The sequence below is a fragment of the Thermobia domestica genome, chromosome 15, assembly GCF_964235325.1.
Source record: "Thermobia domestica chromosome 15, izTheDome1.hap1.1, whole genome shotgun sequence".
NCBI lineage: Eukaryota > Metazoa > Arthropoda > Insecta > Zygentoma > Lepismatidae > Thermobia > Thermobia domestica.
In genome coordinates, this window is record NC_137468.1 from 81,815,582 (window position 1) to 81,841,434 (window position 25,853).

A 25,853-nucleotide genomic window follows, 5' to 3' on the forward strand; every position below is an offset into this window, starting at 1 on the left:
ATATTCTTGTTTAAATGTGTCGAAGTGGTCGCGTTTCAATTGTTATGTAGGGTTTTCTTATTTGTGCGCGTAATATGTTTAGCTATGCAAAAGACAGGTCGGATGAATCATATATCAGAAAATAGCTGAATATTTTCAAACATTATAGCTTTTACCCCGCTGACTTCAATGGGTTTTTCATAATTACTAATTATTTTTGGCTCCAACAAAAGTAACAAGACAAAGGTATTTTTTGGGGACACTCGAAGTGGCAGTGAAACAATTAGCAAATCGAGTTAAGCAGATAGTTAATCAATGTAGTCTGTTTATAGTTCCCTACTTTCATCGCTTATTTAATCGTTCTGATTAAAAATATAAGTAATTTATTACATTTGTGGCTTAAAATCATCGTGACTTTCTGTATTGTAGATATCTTGTTTGTTTACAACGAAATTATCATATGCACACTGCATTATTATCGTTAATTTCCACCCTTGACTACGTCAAAAATACAGTGGAAAAGAGCCAGACCTAAAGGGAAGTCTTAATAATCTAGGATTACTTTTTCGGACTTAGGCTGCGGAAGGCAGTCCCTCTTTTTGTGACCAGAACTGTACAAGGTTTCAGAGCTTTTGTATATTAGTTTAAGAGTTATAAGAGCGTATAAGATAAATTATCTTTATTCAATTTTGTTGTTACGTATATTGGTTCTACATTCATAGTCCAGGAGTTGATCCGCCCCTCCAGAAGACCTTTTGGATCCGTTAGTGTTTGTATCAAAGTCATTTGAGTAATAATGCAGAAATACTTCCCTAAGATATGTCATGACTTAGAAAATACTCGACAAAATGTACTTTTTTCTTATCCTTCATCTTATTTAAATTTGTAATATCACTAGATATAGTTGAGTGAATATTTCCTCATGTTTCCCGCGTTGCAATGGCTTTTGTAACAGCAGAAGCACCACTATTCACAAATAATAGACGAGGGACAAATTTTTGACAAAGAAAACAAGAAGTTATATCTTCAGCTCTATAATCTTAAATAAGGGGAATTTGTGGCATTTTGCCTAGATTCGTTGCCAGAAATTTTATGGTGTTGTTCATACATCACAATGATAAAGTAGATCGTTTTAAAGTCAGACTATCAAAAGTTATTACTTTGGTTTATTTGTGTCAGATACATTAATATTCCCTTTCCTAGCCTTTCTCTTATTATCGTAAATACAGAAGAATGTTCGAAATATTCTTTCTTTCTCGTTTTCCTTGTAAACTTGAAGATTAGCATACGAAACGGAATCCACAGAATTGGAATGTAAATCTCAGAAGCATATGCTATTTTCAGTTTCCTTCCCTGCTGTCACACACACACACATACATACATATATATATATATATATATATATATATATATATATATATATATATATATATATATATATATACAATAATAATAAAACATCGTTATACGATGGAGAGTACATGAGTATATGTAAGATCAATAGTAGTATCAGAAGCATGATTCTCTAATTTCTTTCTTTTGTATGTACATCAATCATTACACTGAAATATAGCTGCAAGGTCTATAAAAGTATGAGTGCGTGAAAGTCACAGGAAAAAAAGCAGCATGCTTTTGCTATGAGTGATGTCAAAATATAGTGGAGTGATCCTGTAAATCTTGTCGTGTATAATATAATCCATGTGATTTAGCCCAAATACATTTTGTTAAATCTTTTGTACCAGGTGTGTTAGTTGAAATTTGCCGATTTTTTCGAGAAAGAAAACACTTAATATTCAGGGAATCTCACAATTTCTTTATTCAAAATAATGACCATTGGATTCTACACACTTTGTCCATCTGTTAGGCAAATCATGGATACCATCCCAAAAAAACTTTTTCTCTTTCGAGCCAAACCATTCGACGAGCCATTTTTCGACGTCTTCAAAATTAGCGAAGCGCTGCTCTGCAAGTGAGTGTCCCATCGAGGCGAAAAGGTGATAGTCCGACGCGACGAGGTCTGGAGAGTACGGCGGGTGCGGTAATATTTCCCAATTAAGTGTTTTTAATGTGTCCTGCACCAGTTTAGCGATATGAGACGGCGCGTTGTCATGTTGCATGATAACCTTGCCATGTCTTCGGGCCCATTCCGGCCGTTTTTCGATCAACGCATCATTCAAATTAATAATTTGTTGTCTATAGCGATCTGTATTCACTGTTTCACCAGGTCTTAATAACTCGTAGTACACCACACCACACTGGTCCCACCAAACACAGAGCGTTGTCTTACGGTCAAATCGATTTGGCCTTGGCGTTGATGGGCCGGCTTCACCAGGTGCAAGCCATGATTTTTTCCCTTCGGGTTCTCAAAATAAATCCATTTTTCGTCCCCCGTGACAATTCGATGCAAAAATGATTTCCTTTCGAACCGTTGAAGCAGGATTTCAAACACGGTTTTTCGCTTTTCCATTTGTCTATCCGTCAGTTGGTGTGGCACCCATTTTCCATACTTCTGGATCTTTCTCATGGCTTTTAAACGTTGGGAAATTGATCCTCGAGTCATATTTAGTGTTTGTGCTAATGTTGCTTGCGATTGGGTTGAGTCTTCATCTAATAACGCCTGCAATTCCTCGTCTTTGAACTTTTTCGCTGCACCGGGATGTTCCTTGTCTGTCAAATCGAAATCTCCATTTTAAATTGACGAAACCATGTCTCGCATGTCCTAATCACTGGAGCATGTTCACCGTAGGTTTCTACCAGCAACCGATTAGCTTCAGCTGCTTTTTTCTTTTGATGAAATAAGAACAGCAATGCATGCCGCAAATGCGATTTACTTGGAACGAAACTCGCCATATTCACTGAGGTAAACAACTCTGACGCTATTCTGTTAGCCGAATCTGACTTGTGTATTTTTGAAGGCTAATGTTTACAGAAACAAATGACGTACATTTCGCATTATAGAAATGTATACATATTGCTAGAGACATCTAACGGTAAAACCGGCAAACTTCAACAAACACACCTGGTATGTTCTATGCATTATTATTTTCAATACGGGAAGCAAATAAGTATACAACTAAACTATATTTGACATAATCAAGTAATGGTGTCTTGATTAAGAAATGTCACTTCGGGAATTGAACACGTGAAAATTCGAACTGAAATAGTTGACAACGAATTAATCTAAATTCTGCAGCAATACTGGAAAGTTTATATTAGATCGGCTACTACCGAGGCACTGAGTTATTGGGTGTAAAAAGCGAGACCCAGACCGGGCTAAAATTGTGACCCAGTTAACCAGTGAGAACACTGATAGACACAATGTACATTATGGAATAACTTATTTAGAAGAATAAGAAACGGTTTGAAAGCAGTAACATCTCAAACAAATCCAAACATCCTATATTTTGGACTTCCAAACTATGCTATGCATTGGTGTAGGAAGTTTTACAGGACAGCTTTGTACGTCCATCCGTCCGGCCGCCCGTCTATCGATAGATATCAGAGCAAGAACGGAAAGATATATCGAGATCAGTTTTTCTGCAATCGATTGAACGTCCGAAGAGTAAGTTTCATTTCCTTCGTTAATCCTCTATTCAAACTGGAAATGGGTTGTGATGGACAATATCGTCCTCGTGGTTTTCTCGGCGTACTCTCGTTTCTTCCTCCTTCTCATTCCACTATTCTTCCATCATCGTTCAATTGCTTTAATCCTCGTCTCCCTTAGCCTAACAGGCATAAGCGTGGGACGTTAAACTCAAAGATTTCTTTTTATTTTCAAACCGGAAATGGTTCAAATTAGGAATTTCCGACTTAAACTGTTGTTGCCAAAGAAAGAAAACGGTAACAGATAGCGAGTAGCAGTTATCTGCAAACGATGCAGTGTCTCAAGGCAATATACTATGACTATCTACAGCACTCTACAAAATCAGAAGTGGTTTAAAGTAAAAGCAAATTTATTATATTTCCATTTTCAATAGTTATTTCCATATACCAAAAAGGTACATGTTATCAAGATGAGTTTTTTTCAATCCATTCAGCTTGCCAAGAAAAGGCCCCATCTGCGCCGTTGAAGCTTTATTCAAACCCGAAGTGGTAAAAAGTAGCCTTTTCCGGTTTCAACGTTTATCGCCATAGAACGAAAACTGTAACAGATAGCGAGAACCAGACTCTTACAAATGTTTTAGCATCTGAAGACAACATAACACGACTATCCACAACACTCCATCAAATCAGGAAGTGGTTCAAATTTACAAATACTTCCGGTTTTAATACTGATTTTCACAGAGGAAAAACAATAAGGAATATCTAGATGCGCTATTTTGCACTCTACTGCTTAGAATTATGTTCTGTCTTCTCTATTCATCCACTATTCAAACCGAAAGTGGATCAAATTAACCATTTCCGGTTTCAACATTTATAGCTGTAAACACAAAAGGTACGATAGCGAGGAACGGTTTTCTGAAATTGATTTAGAGTTCAAGAGAACATATAATCACAACAATAATACTATCTTAACAAGAAGTGTTTGAAATTTATATACTACTATGTCCGGTTTCAATACTGTTTTATATAGAGCGAAAACTGTTAAAGATATCATGAAGCTGTTTGCGCATTCGATTCAGCTTGCCAAGGAGCATCTTTTTTTTTAACTCTCTGCTCAAACCGGATGTGGTTCAAATTAACCATTTCCGGTTCCAAAATTTATCGCCATAGAACGGAAATGGTAATAGAGAGCGAGAGATTCTTGCAATCGATACAGCGTCTCAAATATATACATAATCACAAGTATATATATATATATATATATATATATATATATATATAAAATCACAACCTGCAACTCTATATCGAAACAGGAAGTGATTAAATTTACTAGCACTTCTGGTTTAAAATTTTTATAGAGCAAAAACTGTGAGAGATATCGAGAAGCGGTTATCTGCATTCGTTTCAAAGTCTCAAGATTAAGTTCTATCTCTTCCTTTAACCCTCTATTCAAATCGGAAGTGGTTGAAATAAACGATTATTGGTTTTACATCATAGAACAATAACAGTAAGGAAAAGCGTGTAATGGCTCTTTGAAATGGATTGAGCGTACGACAAACAGGTTCAATATTTAATCTTATAACTCTTTTGTATTGATCATTCGTTATCTTTTAGTTGAACTTATAACCCATCATCTTTCACTTGCATTTGTCATCCATTAACTTTCAATTGTATTTATCAACTATTATATTCCATTTGCCTTTATCAACCATTATATTTAGTTTGAATTTATTATTCCTTATCTTTCACATACATTTATTATTCCTTATTTTTCACCTATATTTATAATTTATTGCCCTTCACTTGTACTTATTTAGTCTGCAGAACATAACTTGGGGCTTTAAACTAGTTTCCCCCAACATTTTCTGACTGATAACACACTTTACTGGACGATAGCCAGTACCAAGACACTCTTACATTAGGTTAGAATTGAGCATTGTTGCAGTCGTGGATTGCTGTACACTAGCGCAAATCCGGGGGCGCGGTGGCTCAGTGGTAGAGCGTTCACCTCCGGAGCTTGGGATCCCTGGTTCGATCCCAGGTCGCGCCGTGTGGACTTTGTGGTGGACGAACACCGTGCTCGTAGGTTTTCTCGGGGTTCTCCCATATCCTCCCACTATATTCATTCCATTCCATTTCTCATTATCACCGTCTCTTTTAGCCTAGTCGGCATATCCGTGGGACGTTAAACTTAAAGATTTCATTTCATTTCACTAGCGGAAATCCCGGGGGATGAGGGGACATGTCACCCTCAATTTGGTACTGGGGGGAACTGTCCCCACAATATTCCGATTTGAAATGTTTTGTTTCGGGAGAAAGATCATTTCTGTCTGACTGCCACTTCATCTACATTACCTGATATATAATATACAATAGGTTCACTTCAGAAATCAGATTCATCTACTGTAATATGAGTCTTTTCCCCCAGAATAAACCTCAAATCTGTCCGCCTCCCAAAAATAATTATGGGAACGGTCTAACCCCCCCCCCTATGTAGAAGACAGATTTGTGCCATTGCTGTAATATTTCTAAAAATAATTTTAACAGAATCTATTTCAAAAATCACATATTAAAGATTTAGTAAACAAAAACACCAACAACAAAAAAGTCACACAGCAGAAGTTTCAATTTCGTCCAGTAGATGTCAATCGCTGGAGGATATTTGTTTCCCTCTAACGGTGACATTGTAACTCTTACTATTTTTGTTTCAATAGTAGACAATGGGATATGAATAACTACCGTTAGTCACCGTTACCCATTAAGATGTTAATGAATTGACTGCATTAACGTACTCGGTTTAGGTAATTGCTCTAAATATCCAATGCAAAAAGGAGAACTAAAAACTTCACTTTCGTTTGAGAGTTGTATTGTATGGAGTAGCGTATCCTGTGGAGTATAATTTGTTCTTTGAAAAGAATCTTGACCAATAGGATGAGTGGGACAGTAAATAAAATTGCTATTAAAGTTAAATTTAAAGTGGGAAAGGAAATATCATAACATTTTCGATCCTAAGGGTATTTAAAGTGACAAAGTCTTATGTCCTCGAGATAAATAAGGATTATTTTTTTTTTTAAAAAAAATCATATCTTAATAAGTTTTTACTCTAAACCAAGGGCGCCCATGTTGTAGTTTCCAAGGGGGTGGGCAAGAAAAAGCAACATTTCAAATATAGTTTCAAATTTTGCTGTAACTATTTTAAAAATTCTATTGGGTTTTCGATATTCCGAAGTACAATTTCCTTTAGGGGGGAAAGCGCCCACCTTGCCCCCCTGATGTACGCCCTTGCTCTAAACGATTGAAATTTTCAGAAATGAAAGAAAAAGCGTCAAACTACTAGAAGATGCCGATTTCCGTACAAGACATATGTGAAAATAATTGCAAATAATAACTTTATTTCTTGCAAAGTAATAATGCTTGAGTGTTGTGAATGAAATAACACATCTTTATTTCCCTTTCTACAATGACTAAAAGGCATTCCTGGATAAGGTGTGATATTGGATAATTCAAAAGCACTCAAAATTATTTTCTCAACTAAAAGAGCATAGAAAATTCATTTTTGGTGGGTATTTTAAATATGAATTGGCCGTGTTGTTCCCGAACGACTCCCGGATTTAACGTAATTTTACAACCTGTCATTCCGGAACTACAGTAGGATTGAAAGTTTGAATTGGGGAAAATTTAAAGGGAGCAATTAACTTGCATTTTATATGTAAATTAAATGTGTGCCTTTGTTGTACTTAGTTGTGGCTGGAATTAAGTTTTGTGTTAATCTGGTTTACATAATAACACCACTAAAATAACTGTAAAATAATTATCATTCTAAACAATAACCACTTGAACCGTAGTAATACGTCTACCGCCACATGGACGTCGTAATTTTACAATAAATTCCCTTTAAGTAATAGCTTGCACGACTATGGTTTCATATCGATTCATGTATTTTGCTGATTAGTTTCTCCTTTTGCTTATAAATTTCTTATCAACACCAGTGGCGTAACTACAATGGAGTGAGTGGAGCAGTTGCTCCAGGGCTTACAGTAAAAGGGCGCAGGGCGAAAAAAAAAGAATACGGAAAACTGCTCCTTATTCAAAGATAGTTTGAAAACATTTCAAAAGGTATTCTATGACTATTATCAGTTTATTGGCAACAGCCGATGCCGGGGAGAGGATGCAGGAATTTCTGAGGGGGAGGCGCAGGTCTGAAGAATAAACTTGAGATATTTTTCGATATTTGGTTCGCTAACTAAAAATGTGGACTGCATAATACATACTTTTTCCGCCTTTCGGGAGGTGGCATTGAGGAAAGCCATGTTGTTCAACACGAGAGAATCCAGGATTACAATAAACTGGAAGTGCACATATTACCAGCAATAAATGGAGAACATCTTCAGAATCTTTCTTTTAACAGAAATTTTAAAACTTTTTTTCCCCACAGCCTTTGAACAAGCGCTTCATTAGGGACGCTATGGGACATTATATTTTACTCCTCATGGAGGGGCTCGCGGGCCCCACGCCTCTTTTCTGGATCCCCACTGGGCGATACCCGGACAATCGTCACTCCAATGTTTGTCTAGCTAGCTACCTAGTGGAAGCTTTGCATAATGAGTCATTGCAACCAGCGCGTCGCGCCCCATTCCGGGTTCCAAACCCACCCTGGAATAAAACGAAAGTTGGGCCTGTTTAAAATCTAGGTGACACTTATAAAACTGTCCTGTACTCCCTACTTATATTTAGAATTATAAGCAATGATCTCATTTCATCTTTAAAGTATAAGAGTAGCAGTAAAAAAAAATCTTTCCGTCTCAACCACCCTACCCTGATGAACCACTCCTATATTCCTAATGGAAATTCAAATAGTTACCACAATGCAACAAAAGTGATTCTGCGACTCTACCGGTTAGAGTTGTAACTAACTGCGTTGTAACCAACTGCATTTAATTTCCTATGGACATAATTCATATTAAGTATGTGGTGATAACTTATGAGAAGATAAGTAAAAACTTCAGGTTTCTTAGTATAAATAATTTCGTATACTGATAATACATACATATATATATATATATATATATATATATATATATATATATATATATATATATATATATATATATATATATATATATATATATATATATATAACAACGTAGCAGCTGAAATGATTAGTGGAGCAGGGGGCGGGTATGAGTAAATCGATGAATCGATGATTGATTGATCCAGGGCGCAGTAAAACTAGTTACGCCACTGATCAACATTATGTGCGGTGAGAAAATTAGTGATTTATTATTTTGTATAAATACATATTTTTCACTATTACTAAGACGGTGAGAAACTAAGACAATGTGGGCATTTGATACATTTTTCTAGAAATTAATATTTGTCACTTAGCAAGTCATTTAGAAGAAAAAGAATATGCAATGTATTAAATATGTAGCACAGTTGTGAACCTTCTTTTCGGATGTGTTAAATCCCTTGCTCTTTTCTCTACATTTCTTTCTCTCTCTATCCTTGGCATTCAGTTTCCTCCAACTTTTATTTTTGCTTGTTCTTCTTGTGTTCTCACCTCTATATTTTTCCCTTTTCTTCTTCCTCGATTTATATAATCAGAGATAGAGTGAGACAGGCAAAGCGATGAGTAATTAGGTGGCACCAACAACATTTTGACTAACTATTCATTTAGTTTTATTCTGTGCATGTGTATAGGTAACTTTTTAAAGTAACAATTAGACATAGGGTATAGGCGGTTTGTCAAGAACATGTAAGACCTAGTTTTTTTTTTTTTTTTTCAGATTCCATTCCAGCTTTCATGGTTAATGAAGTAAGAACAGATTGTTAGTAGTGTGAGAATAGCTACATCGGTAAAGTATATGCTTTCTGATGTTATGGTTCTGCGTTCGAATCCAGTCTTAGGACTGTATTTTTTTTTCCATTCAGCAGTTTCCAATGTTGTATACGTGGGAATTTCTAAAATGTTCTCTATCTCTCTCATTTCTCCATGTGGATGAATGCTACGAGGAAAAACAATAGACAAGTAATCTCTTCTTTCAGTTATGGTTAAAATTTTAAAGAAATTTTCAGCTTTCTCCGAGCGTTTTTATTTGTTTAAATAAATATGTGTAATATAACTCATAGTTGATTCTCCCACTTATTACATATGGTTCAAAACAAAATTTGTTGCGGTCCTCTTTGAATTACATGTGTCATTTGTCAATATATATGCACATTTTCTTTTCTTTTGTTTTCTCATGTTTCTCTTTATTTAGTTTTTATCACTCACCTCTTTCTCGCTCTTTAAAGCTGAAGATGTGAATTGAAAAGGGAAATGAGGAGAACCTCATTCTATTACTCCATCTTGTATGAAATGTGTGTTTTGTAGTCACGTGGTTTATGCATTTCTTGCTCCAAACGAAGTGTGCAGGGGAACGGAGCCGAGGTTTATCCTGGCGTGATTAGTATCACGACGGCGTTAGGTTGGTTGCCTAGGTTGTTAGGCGTAGTTTCACAATGAATTTAAACTCTCATGTTGTAGGTTTTGTGCATCGTTCTGTACATACCTGTCTATCCTTGTTGTTTCCTAGTTATATTTGGTACGTACAGGGTGTTTCACTCAAAAAGCCGTGATTTCTAGCGGCTACAAAATTTATTTGAATAATAGTATAGTCAGTGGTGTATTTACGATTTTGTTTCGGGAGGGGCTTTGCTAACTTTCGGGGGGGGGGGGGCTTTGCCTGGAAATGTGAAAATTCTGCAAGATATTTCATTTACTTTACTATACTAAGTAAGATTTCGGGGGGGGGCTTAAGCCCGGAAGCCACCCCCCTAAATACGCCACTGAGTATAGTAATATTTATATGTGAATAAATACACAGCGAAAAAGGATAAATTTTGTTTTACAATGTTTTTTTTAAGGTTCCATAGTCCAGTATAATAATGGCGGACCGTAGACTTACATTTCAGCAGAAGATCTCATTGGTGCCTTGGTTCATTGAATCACGCTTCCTTGTTGGTCTCCAACAACGGTTCCGACTGGAAAATCATTGTGCATGGGCACCATCCACTAAGTCCATATGGTATTATGTTGATCAGTTGAATGAGACTGGTAATGTTAGCTAAGAATAGAAGTCAGTGGAAAGCTTTTGTGAACTTGGCATTGAACCTTCGGGTTCCATAGGCCATATAGTTAGTTAGTTAATGTTACAGGACTCCGAAGAGGGGGATCCAGATCAACTGTGCGTACATAACAGAGTATTGCAGTAGTGCGAGCATCTGTTGTGAATAGCCTGACTAAAAACATCTCTGCAACGTTTGTCAGCAGAAAATGCAATATCCAATATCATGTTGGCGTATTCTGCGAAAAGATCTGCAAATGTTCCCCTACAAAATGAAGATGCTTCAAAAATTAACAGACATTGCAAAAAGAAGGCTTCTGCATTTTGCAAATCAGTTCAGAGCATTAATTGCTGATGACCCAGACATTGAAAACTTGTGGTGTACAGACGAAGCTTACTTTTGTCAGTCAGGTGAAGTAAACAAATAAAATGTAAGATTTTGAGCAACAGAAAATCCGCATGAAGTGGTAGACTCACCTCTGCATTCGGAAAAGGTTTCGGTTTGGTGTGCTGTTACAAAACGTGGCATAATTGGACCTTTCTTCCTTGATGGCTATGTCACATCAGAAAATTATTTGGAAATGCTTGAGTATTACTTCTATCATAGTATTCGTCGTAAAAGGTGTCCACTTCGTCGGCAACGATTCCAGCAGGTTGGAACTAATATGCATACAACATAACCTGTCCTTAATTTCCATCACACAAAATTCCACAATCGTGTGATCTCTAATCGCTATCCATTGTTTTTTTGGAACAGGCTTAGAGTAGCCTCCATGCAGCCCACACATTAAGACTTGTGCTTTTATATTGGATTACCTCAAGCAGGAAGTATTCAAGCTTAAACCCCGATATTTCAATGAACTAATAGCACAAATTGAGCAATGTATGGCAGCAGTTAGTCACGTCACTCTTGGTAAGGGTTTTGATTACATGCGCATCAGGGTCAGGAAAGTGTCCAATCGTCAGGGTGGACACTTCGAACATGTGTTACATTAAACTTTAGTCTTTCACTTATCATACCATGTAAATTTCTTTTACTATGATCAATAAAATACGTTGTTGCACTTCAAAATCACGACTTTTTTTTTTTTTTTTTTTTTTTTTTTTTTTTTTTTTTTTTACTGAAACACCCGTTAGGATATCAACTTTGATTGGATTGTAGTAATAGTTAATTTCGTAGAAATAATTCAATTTAGCAGACTAACTTGCATTTCTCTTTTACTGTTTTTTTAAAATTAAATATCTAAAAAAACATTTTCTTTAAAGAAGTACTAAATTGGAAATTTCTCCCCTTTCTTTTCAAGTAATTGTATTAAAGAATTGAGTTATATTTGTGAATTGTTTGGTGCAGATAAATCCATTACTTGTCAGTTTGTTCTGGATTCAAGTTGTATTCAGTTCCACATATATTTTTCTATGCAAGCATTTCTTAAAATCAAGATCATTCTTAAACTTGTTGCTTGTATACAATCTATTTGGCCTTAAAATTCAATCTTTTAAATTATTTTGTCATTAGATCTATTTTGACTGCTGATTTTAAATTATGATAGGGTCAAGTGGGGTAATTGTGAAACACGGAAAAAGTGGGGCTATTGTGAAACGCCCCTGTTTTTTTTAAGAAATCTGTGACTTTGAAGTCTCATAAAAATATAACAAGGTAGTAAATTTATTGCTATATCTATTGCATATATTTTAAATATCTTAAGTATGGCAGTTTTTGAGAGAAAAAAATATAATCTAAAAGCACTAATTTTTCAAAGAAAAAATTTTAATTTTTCCTTACAAAACTTTTGTTATAACTTGTATATCAAATGCCTCATTAACTAACTAAATATACAGGTTGACCCAAAAGTAGGTATACAGTCCCGTACTGATCAGCTCATGGCATTTTATATCATTTACTTGTTGTGATCCATATAGGTATTGACTTAGTTTCTTCATTTTCCGTTCTTAAATCTCTTTTACTCATGCCTTAAGTTCGGAACAATCCAAAGCAAATAAATTCATTACCTTAATCAGTTAAAATACCATACTTGATCGATGCTGGTCTGTGTACCTACTCTTAGGCCACTCTGTATGTTCTTGTAGAGGATGTTTTAGGGCTTTTCAGACCATGGAAGTAATGTGTGAAATGATATATGGTGGAGGGACAATATGGGTCAAAAGTCAAGGGACTATTATGAAACACAGTGTGGGACTATAATGAAACGTGATAACATCTAAATATATGAAGAACTCCATGCTTGCTATGATCTTTCAGTGCCACTATGTAGTAGAGCATCCACGAATAAATAATAGAAGGTAGGGTGGTATCGAGACGACACGAGACGAGACTTTGTAAGTCTCGGTTTCGTCTCGGTTGATAAATAGCGGTATCGTCTCGGTTTGTAAATAGCCGTCTCGGTCTCGTCTCGAGTAAAAAATCGCCGTCTCGTTCTCGTCTCGGTCAACAGATGCTTGTCTCGATCACGGTCTCGGTCTCGAGGGACAAATCTCGGTCTCGTCTCGAAAGTCTCTAAACAAATAGTGTGAAATTAAAATTGTGAAAGTATTATTATCGTGCAGTCTGTTGTTTTTGCTTGCATTTTTGACTTAGAATTATGGTATGGTGTACCTCCTCATAAGCTCTTCATAACCCTAAGAGTAATCCATATTTCACTTTCAGCAATAGACTTTATCTCATATACCCTCAGTACTGCCTATACAATTAAACTCTATTAAATTAACTCCAGTACTATACAGTAGTTTATTTCCTTCCTTTGAATCAGAATTACCTCTTAACGGATAACGTAACACATAGCAACACGAATGTATTTAATCATACCGAAATTGAAATTTTACAATTTCTCATTTATTATCCAATACATTCTGCTTTGACTGTCATTTTAAAACAGAATATAACGTTCATTATCTTAAGAAATACGGTAAATTATTACTACAGTATATTTGGTTTCAAATTGGTCAAATGCTTTATTACCGTTACACATCTCCGTATTTAATTTATAACACGAACTTCCTGAACCTTGTGGCGGGAGCTACGACACTTATCTTTGCTGTATGTGGTCTCGAGTTGGATTACCAAACTTGTTAGATTCAAACTCCGATGTTTCGCGCCTCATTTTAAGAACTTCCTGTTTCTTACACAAGTTCATAAAGTCGTAATGCATTACATAATCGTATATCCAGTGCCGTAACATAAATCAACCTTATTCCTGAGCTCTCAGCGGTGCATGCAATCTTTATTCGACAAAATTTATCGTGCGTTCATTACGTTCAGATTTTATATTGATTACAAATTACTTGTGAAACATGGACATACATATTATAAGTATATAGGTAATTTGAGCTATCTGTATCTTTCTCTCTCTCGCCAAAACAAGTGATTCTTAACTTTCTACTTTTCTTTTGTATTAATTTTCGTAGTTTTGTTGTAACATGAAGGGTTGAATAGTCAATTTTTTTTCGCTGTACGAGTTTCGTTAAATTTTCGACACATTCTTACCTAGTACATGTTTTATATATATATAGCTGACCTTTAAAGGTAGACTATGCTAAGTCATTTTTTTGGTCGAAATTGAGTTAAGAATACTTTTTTAATATATAGACTGTGTTCTTTCTAGCAGTGCTGGGCAAGTTACTTGTAAAAATGTAACGTGTTACAAGTTACTTTACTTTCCCTTAAAATGTAACGCGTTACTTGCCCCCAAAAGTAACTCTTACCCTACTTTGAAACTAACGCATTACTAACGCGAAACTCTGAATACATGAACAAAATTCTTATCACTTCAATTTTCTGTACTACTATTACTACAACTATTATTATTATTATTATTATTATTATTATTATTATTATTATTATTATTATTATTATTATTATTATTATTATTATTATTATTATTATTATTATTATTATTATTATCACACGTTTTAAATCGCTTTATGTAGACGCAAGAACAAATTCTTACTTGACAGCTATATGAACATTTTCATATAATGTGACATTGAAATGCTATACTGCGTTACTCGTAGGGATGGGGACAAGCGAGTTCGAGTGAGTTTTCTTTGAAACTCGATTCGACTCGAAACAGACATCTTTGAGCTGGACTCAAGAACTCAGCTCGAAACATTTCCTCCAACTCGACTCGAATTCGGGCCGAGTTTCGAGTCGATTCGAGCTAAATCGAGCCAAATCCTGTGTGTAGTTTCAAGTAATCTCTTCAAGTATCCTACATAGACAATATAATTATTATCAATGATACTACTACTACAACTTATAATAATAATAATAATAATAATAATAATAATAATAATAATAATAATAATAATAATAATAATAATAATAATAATAATAATAATAATAAAAATAATAATAATAATAACACTGTGTATAAACATGAAAGATAGGTGGTTTGTGTCTGCATATTAAAAAACTAGTTGATTGTCAACGTCGGTAATCGTGAAGTCTAGGAGTCCAGGACATTGATCACCAGCTTCTGAATTTGGATTGAGGGTGTAGGTTGTCGAGTATTTGGGGTCGAGCTAAACATTGATAAAAGTTATAAAGTGGTGGCCAAATATGTTCAAAACTGCTCGGCCCGGATTTAGAATTGTCAACGACTCGAGCATCTCGGCTCGAAGTTCATTCACTATCGAGCCGAACCGAGAAGTGAGACGAGCCAACAGCTCATCCAACCGAGCCGACTATAGCCCTCGGCTCAGTTGAGCCGAACCGAGCAGATGGCTCATCCCAACCAAGCCGGCTCGAGCCGATGGTTCGCTGCTGAAAGGGACGTTAAACTAAAATCAACTCAACTCCAAGCGAGCCGGCTCGAGCCATCGGCTCGATTGAGCCGAGCCGAACTGAGTTATAAAAATCTATTGTGGTTTCGTTATCGATACGGGACGAGGTGCTAGCAGTGTCCTTTCTGGTGAGCAACACTAAAAGTATTCCATATTACTGCTTACACTTCTCATGGCTTTCGCTTTCCAGTGTAATCAGACTATGATTTCAAAACGAGTTAAACGAGCTGAACGAGCGAGCCATTTATCAAACTGGACTCGACTCGAAACTCGACGTCAAAAACAGTGAATCGGCTCGGAACTCGAGTCGAGAAAATTACCTTTGACTTGAGTCGAAACTCGTCTTGAATTCGAGTCGAGTCAAATTTTAGCTCAACTTGTGCCCATTCCTAGGCGTTAGAAAAAATGGCTGATTATTATTATTCTGTTAAACTAATTATATAATAATAATAACAATATTGTTATGTAAAATTAAAAATACAGAATATAGAGAAGCATTACACTACATCTAAATGAGAACATACGAACTGGGAGTGAATCAAAACTTGCCAGTAACTCTAAAACCGACACATGCTTTTTAAAGTTAGTTGTTCCAAACTCTGTAATCAATGGGACTCTAGGATACACAAACTGATCTGAAAATACTCCAATATTACATACCATCAGCAAACTATTTTCTAGTAATGAAGTAGCCTGCTCATCGCAACACAGCTTATTCATACCGGTATTAGTCCCTTACTGTCTACTGTATATCGTTAACACTCTAGTTGTAGATAAATATTTCCCGCCGCGGCACTTCAGACAGTTTACTTTTAACTTTTGTCCACCATCATCTTCAGTTTTTAAGAAAAAGTATCTTTCGAATGTTCGAACGGTAAAATATTTTCGTTCTCCATCTTTTATGAAAACAACACCAATCAAAGTAAAATAGACTACCGGTACCATTGGACTCGTAGTTCACTCATTGAATGTATTGATTTGGAGCTGTCAAAATCTATGACAAAATCTCTCAGGTCATCTTCCGAAAACAGCAAGTGTCACTATGATTTGTTTCTTTGTGTGTCGGTGACTGTTCATTGTTATATTCTAAGAAATTCACTTACAGGAAAGATACATTTGTTTCCGAAAAATATACATATATTGTAGTTACCCGTCTGAAATGTAACGCGAAAAAGGTAACGCAAATAAGGTACGTTACTTAAAATTTTGTAACGCGTTACCGTTACAGTTACATTAAAAAATGTAACGCGTTACTAGGAAACGTTACTTAAAAAGTAACGCGTTATTTCCGTTACCTTACTTCCCAAGACTGCTTTCTAGTGGTGTAATAATGCAAGTCTAATAGATTCCTGCTACTTTGTAACTACTTAGGATAGTTCGAGAAACAATACTTAGTTAAGGAACCGGTTTTTCGCTTCTGTAAAGTTACGAAATTATGACTTGGTTTAGTTTACCTCTAAGGTCCAGATATAACAAAATCATCACTGCCATCATAATCAATCATTATCAATCCACTGCTGGATGAAGGTCTTTCCAAGTCTTCTACACAAGTATTTATCTTGAGCTATTCTTTTCCAGATTACTCCCCAGTGGTTCTTGATTTCGTCACACCTTGTATGCGGACGTTTCCTAGGTTGTTTTTTCTCGTGGTATCCAGCATACAGTTGTTCTTCTTGCAATGTGTGCACTCCATTTTCCACCTCATGTTAAAATTATTTCATTAGTACCAATCATTAGTTGTCAAATAATTCATTTATATATATTTGGGATACAAATAGTTCAAATCCGCTACTTTCGGAGCACAAACACGCTACTTTTTGATCTTCGGATCGCGCAACGCTGACTCGATGATTTAAATCAACACAATGTGAGGACCCCCATTTGGTCAAGCGGGTAGCACGCTTGACTTTGGTTCGCGTGGTCCCGAGTTCGATTTCCGGTGGGGATACAGTTGTATGACCGATGTGGTTCGGATTCCACTATAATCAGTAGCTCCATATCTTCTTTAGCCGCCCTAGCATAACCGTGGAATATTAAACTAAAACCAACCAAAACGAAAAATCAACACAATGTATATTACTAAGTATAAGTCCTTGAAAAATTGCATATAGCTATATGGTATGGATGGAGTTTGAGGTGGTCGGTGGTCGAACTAAAACAAGTGAATTGTAATTAGGGTGTAATTAGAACTTCTAATTATGTACGGTTTTAATCTAAAGTGTACACCATGCCTAAGGCTTAGAGGGAACAACTAGTGTTACTGAACATTTGTCAGTTAGATACGTTTAATTTCAGTTACAATTTGTATTGCTGGAACGAAAACTTTGACATTAACATTATAAGTAGCCCAAAGACTACGAAAAATGCCGTCTTTTGAAAACATTCTTGCACCATAAAACAAATTACAAGTAATTTTAAAACATTTTGCAGTTTAGCTACGTTATTTGCACTATATTTAGAATTATATTTAGCAATTTATTTAAGTGGGCAACACTGCTTAAAATAATGTAACTGCGACTTGTTGCAATTAAAACCACCAAAAACTATTGTTGTAATGTTATTGAAGTAAAAGAAAGCAACAATTATTATTAAAATTTAACACAAATACGTCATTTTAAGCAGTATAACGATCACTACCTATGTGTTTGGTATCTCTGAAACGGTTTGAAATAACAATTGTTGTAAATGGCATTATGATCATTTAAGTATTTTGGAAGCATCTACCTGATGAGACGTGATATGTCAGCACGTTTTCGAAGTGAAGTCTTTAGAAAAAATTTAAACTTTCCATTTCTTGTAACTTTGTTCCTTCATTCATTCTAAATACATTATACCATGTTCATAGTCAGTGGCGGCGGTTGGACGTTGAAAGTGGGGGGGCAAGACATGATGTGAACAATTGTACCTAAGTATATCAATGTTAGATTTCCTGGTTGTTTCTAACACTGATGAAAGGTTGTATAACTAATAGGATACTATATTTTTCCACTTAAAATACCATATATCGTATTTCTATTTTATTAAGTAAATACATAAGAGCAATACAGGTAGGTACTAGTCTTTTATACTCTAAAACAACGAAAGTGTAGGAAGAGATTTGAATTCTTGCTTATGAACATCTTAAAATGCTGTCTGGAAAATTCTGTGATCACATTGTTTAATAAATTTGCAAAACAAATAAATAGAAGGGATAATATTAATCATAGTACTGAATAATGACGCTTGTTTTGCAGAAGTTATATTGAAACTGGGAATTAATGAACAACTTATACTATTAATTTCACACATGCCACTAAATGAATGTTTTTACTCTTAGAAAATGAAATACAGTAGGCCTAAGTATTGCAAACATATGCTATGACATATAAAGAAATATGCAATTGCAATATTAATTGCTTTGAACTGGAATTAAAACGCAATTCCTGTAGTTTTCTTAACTCCACGGGAAGACAAATAACCAATACGTACTCACGCAACGGCAAACATGATATGGCACATTTTTTTCTATGAAACAGTAATACATACAAAACCTTTACCAGGGTCCATATTCTGGAAAATAAGTGAAAGTCAGGGAAATATCAGGGAACTAAAAATGTATCAGGTGAAGTGAGGGAAATGGCAGATTGGTTAGGGAAAGTCAGGGGAAAATCGATTATGTCCATTGTTCAATTACTGAATTTTTGAAATAGAGTTGATTTCTTTACTGTTACTGGATGCAAAATGTGGTGTTCTCAATGATGATATTGAGGGAGTCAGTGTTCTCTGATATAGTTGTTGAAACTAATTTTTTGCGAGAAACACATCTAACTACATCCTGGCATATTTGCTCAAAAAGGTAGACGCTGTTCTAGAAGAATTCCATGAAAGATGATATCTGGACAAGTGGCTGAGAACGCGAAGAAAATATTATCTCCAGCTCACAGTGAAAGCTCAGACTGAAGAATTTAAGGAACACTCGAATAAATTCATAGCCAATGACAGAAATGGTATTGAACTTGATGAGTTTTTTTTTTTTTTTTTTTTTACTTAGTCTTAGGAAATATGAAGAACTTCGTTGACTTATGGTCAGTTATGATTTTGTGTTTTATCTTCTTTCACGGAAATGCCTTTTTGAAAGTGGTTTCACAATAAATAAAATTTTCTTACAAGAAGAATCTCTGGTGGCTCAACGGATCATATATGATTCTGTGATGAGAATAGCTGGATCATCAGGATTAATAATTACAAGAGATATGATAAATTCAGTGAGAAGTTCAAAGAGATAATATCAGGTGTATTTGGAAAAGAAAAGAGAAATAAATGCTGGAGACGAGAAGAGGAGAGAGAAACGGAAGATTTAGCAACAACTAAAGGAGCTGGAGGAAGAAGAGAAGAAAATTAAACTGCGGAGACAACAAGAAGGATATTCAGATCAATGAGAAGAAAACTATGCGAGAAAGGATGGAAAAAAAAATCTAAATGGGTTGCATTTAACAACTGCACCAGCAAAAGTATGTGTTACATAATGTGTGTGTGTGTGTTTTTTAAATAATCAGTAAAATCATGTATGAACAGTTTATTACTATAGGCAATATTATAATGCTGTGTAATTGGTATTATAATGTGTAAGCAAATAATGTGTATTTTTTTCATATCTTAAGTACTCTGTATACTGCACACTTTCGTTAGTAACTTTACATTTTGTGTAATATGTAGGCCTAATCAATATCGGCCTAATGCACATGTTTGTAAATTTACATTCCTTTGGAAAGAAAATTGAAAAAAGAAAGAAACAGAAGCGGAAGAGAACAAGGCCAACTATTATGGGGAGTGTGGAGGCTGGGGTGTCTTTCTTTTTTCTATATTTTTAAGTTATTCAGGGGTCAGGGAAATCTGGAATTTTTGTCATGGAAAGTCAGAGATTTTTTCTCCAAATTGTGTGGACATCCTGTTTACATTTCCAAATGAAACTATATAAATTAAGGCATCACTTCAAAAAGTGGGGGGGCAACTGCCCCCTCTTGCCCCCCCTAATCGCCGCCCATGTTCATAGTATTTGACGCTAAGATACAATTGATGCGCATTGCACCGTCCATGCCATTTGAGTTATTAGAGATCTCCAAAATGTTGATGTTAGTGATACTATATTGTCCATTGTCACAGTGAATAATGTATGCGATATTGTAGTTTTATTTCATATCTAAATTAGAAATATCTAATACCTTACGTAGTGCAATTTGAGAAAATACAATTTTGTTGCGTTAGCAACACTGTTTGTTTATCTAGTAGTATTGCAGAGTATCTAAAAGAATTTCCCCTTCAATATTTCACACAATTTGGTACAAAATCTCAGCATTATATATATATACAGGGTGGGCCATTTTAATCAATCCACGAAAATATCTGAAAAATGATAAAACATACAAGAAATGTTTGAAGTACACGTTATATATTGCTAAGGAGGAAAACCAATTCCGCCAAAAGTACCCCTCCCCGCCCCCCGTAAATGGGGGTAACGGGGGGTAACTTTGAAATGTCAAATGGGAACATGGATCGAGTAATACCTCACTCGAAAGGCCTCGGAAAACTAAGTAACGCTGTACCAAAAGATGTTTCATATTTAGCACCAGTTTCAAAATGGCCGCCATGATATAGTTCGGAAACTCCAGTACCCGTAGTACGAAAACCATGGAAGGTAAATGAATGAAACAAAATTGAAATACGTAAATATCATAGGGCATATCGAATGATGTGATCCCTGTGATCCCAGAGGCTTCCCTGAAGGGGTCCTGGAGGCTAACTTCAAAATTTCAATGTCCGACCGGACAACGGTTCGGGCGTACGCTTGACCTACCCAATGCTGTTTGGAAGGCAGACTTCATGGATAGAGAGTTGGTGCACTGAGTTAATTCGGGTGGCCACAGTTACATTTTGTTTAACTATTAGCACTCATGTCATATCGTGAGCTTAAGGGACGAAACAGTGTGTACGTATATCTCGGAAATGCTTTCCGAATTACCAGCACGCATTGCATAAAAGTTTCTGTGGCAAATTCACCCGTTAGATTAGCAAATTCACACATTCGTAAGTTCCAGCAACTGCATTATTCGACAACTTCTTTCGTATAACGTTCCTTCTGTTTTCGCATCAAATCATACTCAGCCATACAGATATGCGTTATCATTCAAATAAAATTTCACCTTTTTTAGTCATCCTTACAAACAAATGTTTCAACCACACCATACCTATTTGTAGCGTAGCCTTAATTTGCGAATTAAAGTAGAGTTCTCATTTGATCTTTCACAGTTACTTTCCATACCACTCATATACAGAGCGCAGGAAGAGATTATTTCGCAGGACTTGGATTTCTCTCTATACATTATGGCAATTTTACTCTAACATTTTTATCTCTGTTGTATCATTCTCGAGCCTTGGAACGCCTCCATGGTTTTCCTATTTAATTTTTGTTATTTTCATTTATCTCTAACCGTATTCATACTATGGACACTAGACGTTTTCTTAAACACATTCACCATGTCTTGGAGATCATTTTGAAAACGGTGTCTCATGTCGAAAATATTCTTACATAAGCTGTTTGATATTCATTTGTCTGTGTAACGTGATGTTACTCGCTTCAAGTTGCTATTTGAAATTTTCAAGTTAGCCCCGGATACCTTTCAGTGGAGTCACCCCGACAAAACCTCTCGATGTGCCTTACGTCAGTTACCTACTCCAGTTTTTCTTCTATTGATTTATCTCCAATCGCTTTCATACTACAGGTACTAAACCTTTCCTCTGACACGGATACTATGTTTCGGCGACCTTTTGAAAACACTGCCATTTCACCTCAATCGTTTTCTCCTGCAAGATGTTTGATTTTGCAAGATTCATCGAACGAGGTTCCACTCGACTCATGTTACTATTTGAAATCTTGAAGTTAGCCCCCAAGACCCCTTCAGGGAGACCACTGGGATCACAGAGACCACATCATTCGATATGCCCTATGATATTTACGTATTTCAATTTTGTTCCATTCATTTACCTTCCATGGTTTTCGTACTACAGGTACTGGAGTTTCCGAACCATATCATGGCGGCCATTTTGAAACTGGTGCTAAATATGAAACATCTTTTGGTACAGCGTTACTTAGTTTTCCGAGACCTTTCGAACGAGGTATTACTCGAGCCATGTTCCCATTTGACATTTCAAAGTTACCCCCCGTTACCCTATTTACGGGGGGCGGAGAGGAGTACTTTTGGCGGAATTGGTTTTCCTCCTTAGCAATATATAACGTGTACTTCAAACATTTCTTCTATGTTTTATCATTTTTCAGATATTTTCGTGGATTGATTAAAATGGCCCACCCTGTATATATATATATATAATATCGCGGATCCAAGGGCAGGGCTATAGGAGCTGTAGCCTCCCTTGACTTTCAGGTATATACTCGATGAAATGGGCTTCAATCCTACTTTCTTTACATTGGATAAAGCGGCAAACTATGGTTTAGCCCCTCCATTGATTAAATCCTGGATCTATGGCTATACGCGTATATATATATGTGTGTGTGTGTATAGAGAGAGAGAGAGAGAGAGAGAAGGCTATATACATCAGCAGTGGATTTTGTTTCGGGAGAGACTTGAGGAACGAGTAAGAAACATTTGTGTTGCACGTGCAATGCGAAAAAAAATGATCAGAAATGAATTTTGGAAGGGGTTTGAGCCCGATAACAACCCCGTAAATACGCCACTGTACATCAGTCAACCGTTCCCATATTATCTAACAGAACAAAGAAACAAATTTTGAGTAAAGGCAAGTTTAATAGCTATTAATATCAATATTCGAGACGAGACCGAGACTGACCTAAGTCTCGTCTTGATTTATAGTTGTCTGTCTCGGTCTCGGTCTCGTCTCGATATATAAAAGTGCGTCTCGGTATCGGTACCATCCCTAATTAGGTTCGTTGCTCTTCGTCTTGCTGAAGCTTGCTGATGAATGCTTGCTCGTCTGATAGCATCTTCTGGTGATGATAATTTGGATGATCCTGGCGATTTCGTCGAAATAGAGGACCCTGAAACAGAGTATATTTGTTCTTGCCGATTTTAAAGGAAGTCACTGAAATAGTATTATATATCGTTATATCGTGACAGCATTAAGAGTCCTCTCTCATGATGAATTTGAAGTTATGAGTTTTATGAGATGTGAATAAGAAAATATTTAAATCTGTCGAAACTGAGATTTCATTCATTAAAGAGTAGGATATCAGTATCATTTTGCCTACTCCCACAATAGTAATGTCTGGTGACAGATAAGAGTGATGTTTTGAAAATATTATATTTGAAGTATAAAAGTTAGAACTGTTTGTAGGTACTCCAGTGAGAACATGATAATCTTGGAACTTTTCATGTAATTCAATAGAAGTGTGTGTCTACGTTTATTGTTCAGTATGAACTGTGAAAGGTTCATCTTCTGTTTTATTTTTCCGCGTATAATGGGATCATGTTCAATCACGAAAACGATATGATATTTTATAATAGATATTTTCTGCATGATATGTTGCTTTTCATGCAAACAAAGGAAGTTTTGATGAAGACAGAACACGAAAGTATTTTTTTCTAAACTCCAAGCCTGCTCTCCATCATCACTTGCGAATTTATTACTGATAAAGTACCAAAAAAACGAGTTATTATTCATTTAATTTTTGGCAGGGAATAACTGTCAGAGATAATTACACCAAATTTTGTCATGTGAAATATTACACTCAAAGCATTTTATTATAGCCCTCAGTATTCTTTAGTCTTCAATCCTGTAAGTTATGCTGGCGTTTCACAATAACCCCATTATTGTTTCAAAATAGCTCCAAATCAAAGCGGTATTTTGAAACACATGTTTAATTTTTTTTTCCAGGAGAACTAAATGTGATAACGAAAAGCGATTGAGCTATTTTCAAAGATGCACGTGAAACTTATATTATGGTATTTTTTCATGTTTCTAACCCAAACAGCTTTTGCTTCACACTCAAAAGTATCGTTTTTCGTTTCACAATTACCCCACTTGACCCTATATGAGTGCGTGTATAGTTATCATGGTTTCTTGTCTTTAGTAAATTTTCAGCAAGAAGAGTAAGGTGCTGTTCAATTGCTCTCCAGATGCTAACCCGAAATTTCAAAACTGAACACTTGAGCAAAGTCCGTAAGTGGGAGACGATTGCAGTACATACATACTAACATTATAAGTCCCTAATGATTCATTAGTTTGGAGTTTCAGCGTCCCTTGAGCACCGAGGCTATATGAGACGTAGATCTGCAACATGGAATTTGAACCACCCTGAGTTAATAGCAGGAACCAAACCTGATTCTCCTACGCCAAAGAGGCGTTCACTAACCATACATCCGTGAAGAAGCTCTGTGCTAAGTAAAGTAAAATAAAATATATCGTATAACGTCTATATGTATGGTATCCTTCTGGATGGCATACAATTAATTTTTAAATTCTAGAATTTCGCGACATACATAATGAGATTACGCAATACTCAAGTGTGTCGCGACACATTGTTTGGGAAAGCCGACATAAAATTCAACTTTTGTTTAATTTTCCCAAAAGATTATACTCAATTTCCATCTATCTCTTTAATGCTGTTGATGTTGTTTTAAACATGTCCAGCAATCTTATTTTACTATGCTATTAATAGATTAAACTTACCTCTGCTGGAAAACGTAATAACACAAAGAGAGAAGTGAACGAGTTTGACTTTTGGTTAAACAAACTTAAGAAAACAAAGAAGAAGAAGAAGAAGAAGTGAACAAGTGAGAAAATGATGGCGCCGCTGGCTTCGCGCTATATTCAACTCCTTTTTATCTCTTTCAGAAACCCTATACAGTAGAAGAGGTTCTTGTGCTGATGCATGAGTGTTTGTTCGCCCTCGCGTAGAAGGTACTTGAAAGTTTGCTATGAAAGAAAAAAGGAGAAGCACAGTGCGACAAAAAGGAAATTAGGTCGCGCTCTTTTCTTTTCCTGGTCTTACTCTTGACTACCCACTCTGCTACACCGAGACAAAAATCTAGATGTTGTATGGACGAACAGGGACGACGAGGACTGGAGAACTGAGTCGGAAGAAATTAATTGGATAGAAGGCTGAAGCTTCCATACCAGAAAGTGTGCTATGGCGAATCCTGCGGGAGACAAAAATTTCATCTCCATTGTCGCTGTAACCTCTAGAAAATCGACCTCTCACTTGTTCTCAACGTAGCGTAGCACCCCGCACCTGAGATAACACGCTCAACGGAGGCTCTCTCTCTGTGTGTGTGTGAGAAGGTAATTGCGACGAAATTGTGGTTCTTCATTATTCATGGTTTAATAAATCTTCTCTGTACACTAATTACGTTCTCATAAGCTAGTTTTTGGGTGTGGCAATGAACTCCACACCGAAACAGGTGAATTTTCAAA

The 25,853-nt window shown here is 35.9% G+C and overlaps 1 non-coding gene across 1 annotated transcript; it reads left to right on the forward strand.

Moving 5' to 3' along the window:
* The first annotated feature begins 5,500 nt into the window (after window positions 1-5,500).
* On the forward strand, window positions 5,501-5,572 carry TRNAR-CCG (transfer RNA arginine (anticodon CCG)). Its single transcript has one exon. It is a non-coding gene; the product is annotated as a tRNA-Arg (tRNA).
* The last annotated feature ends 20,281 nt before the right edge of the window (window positions 5,573-25,853 follow it).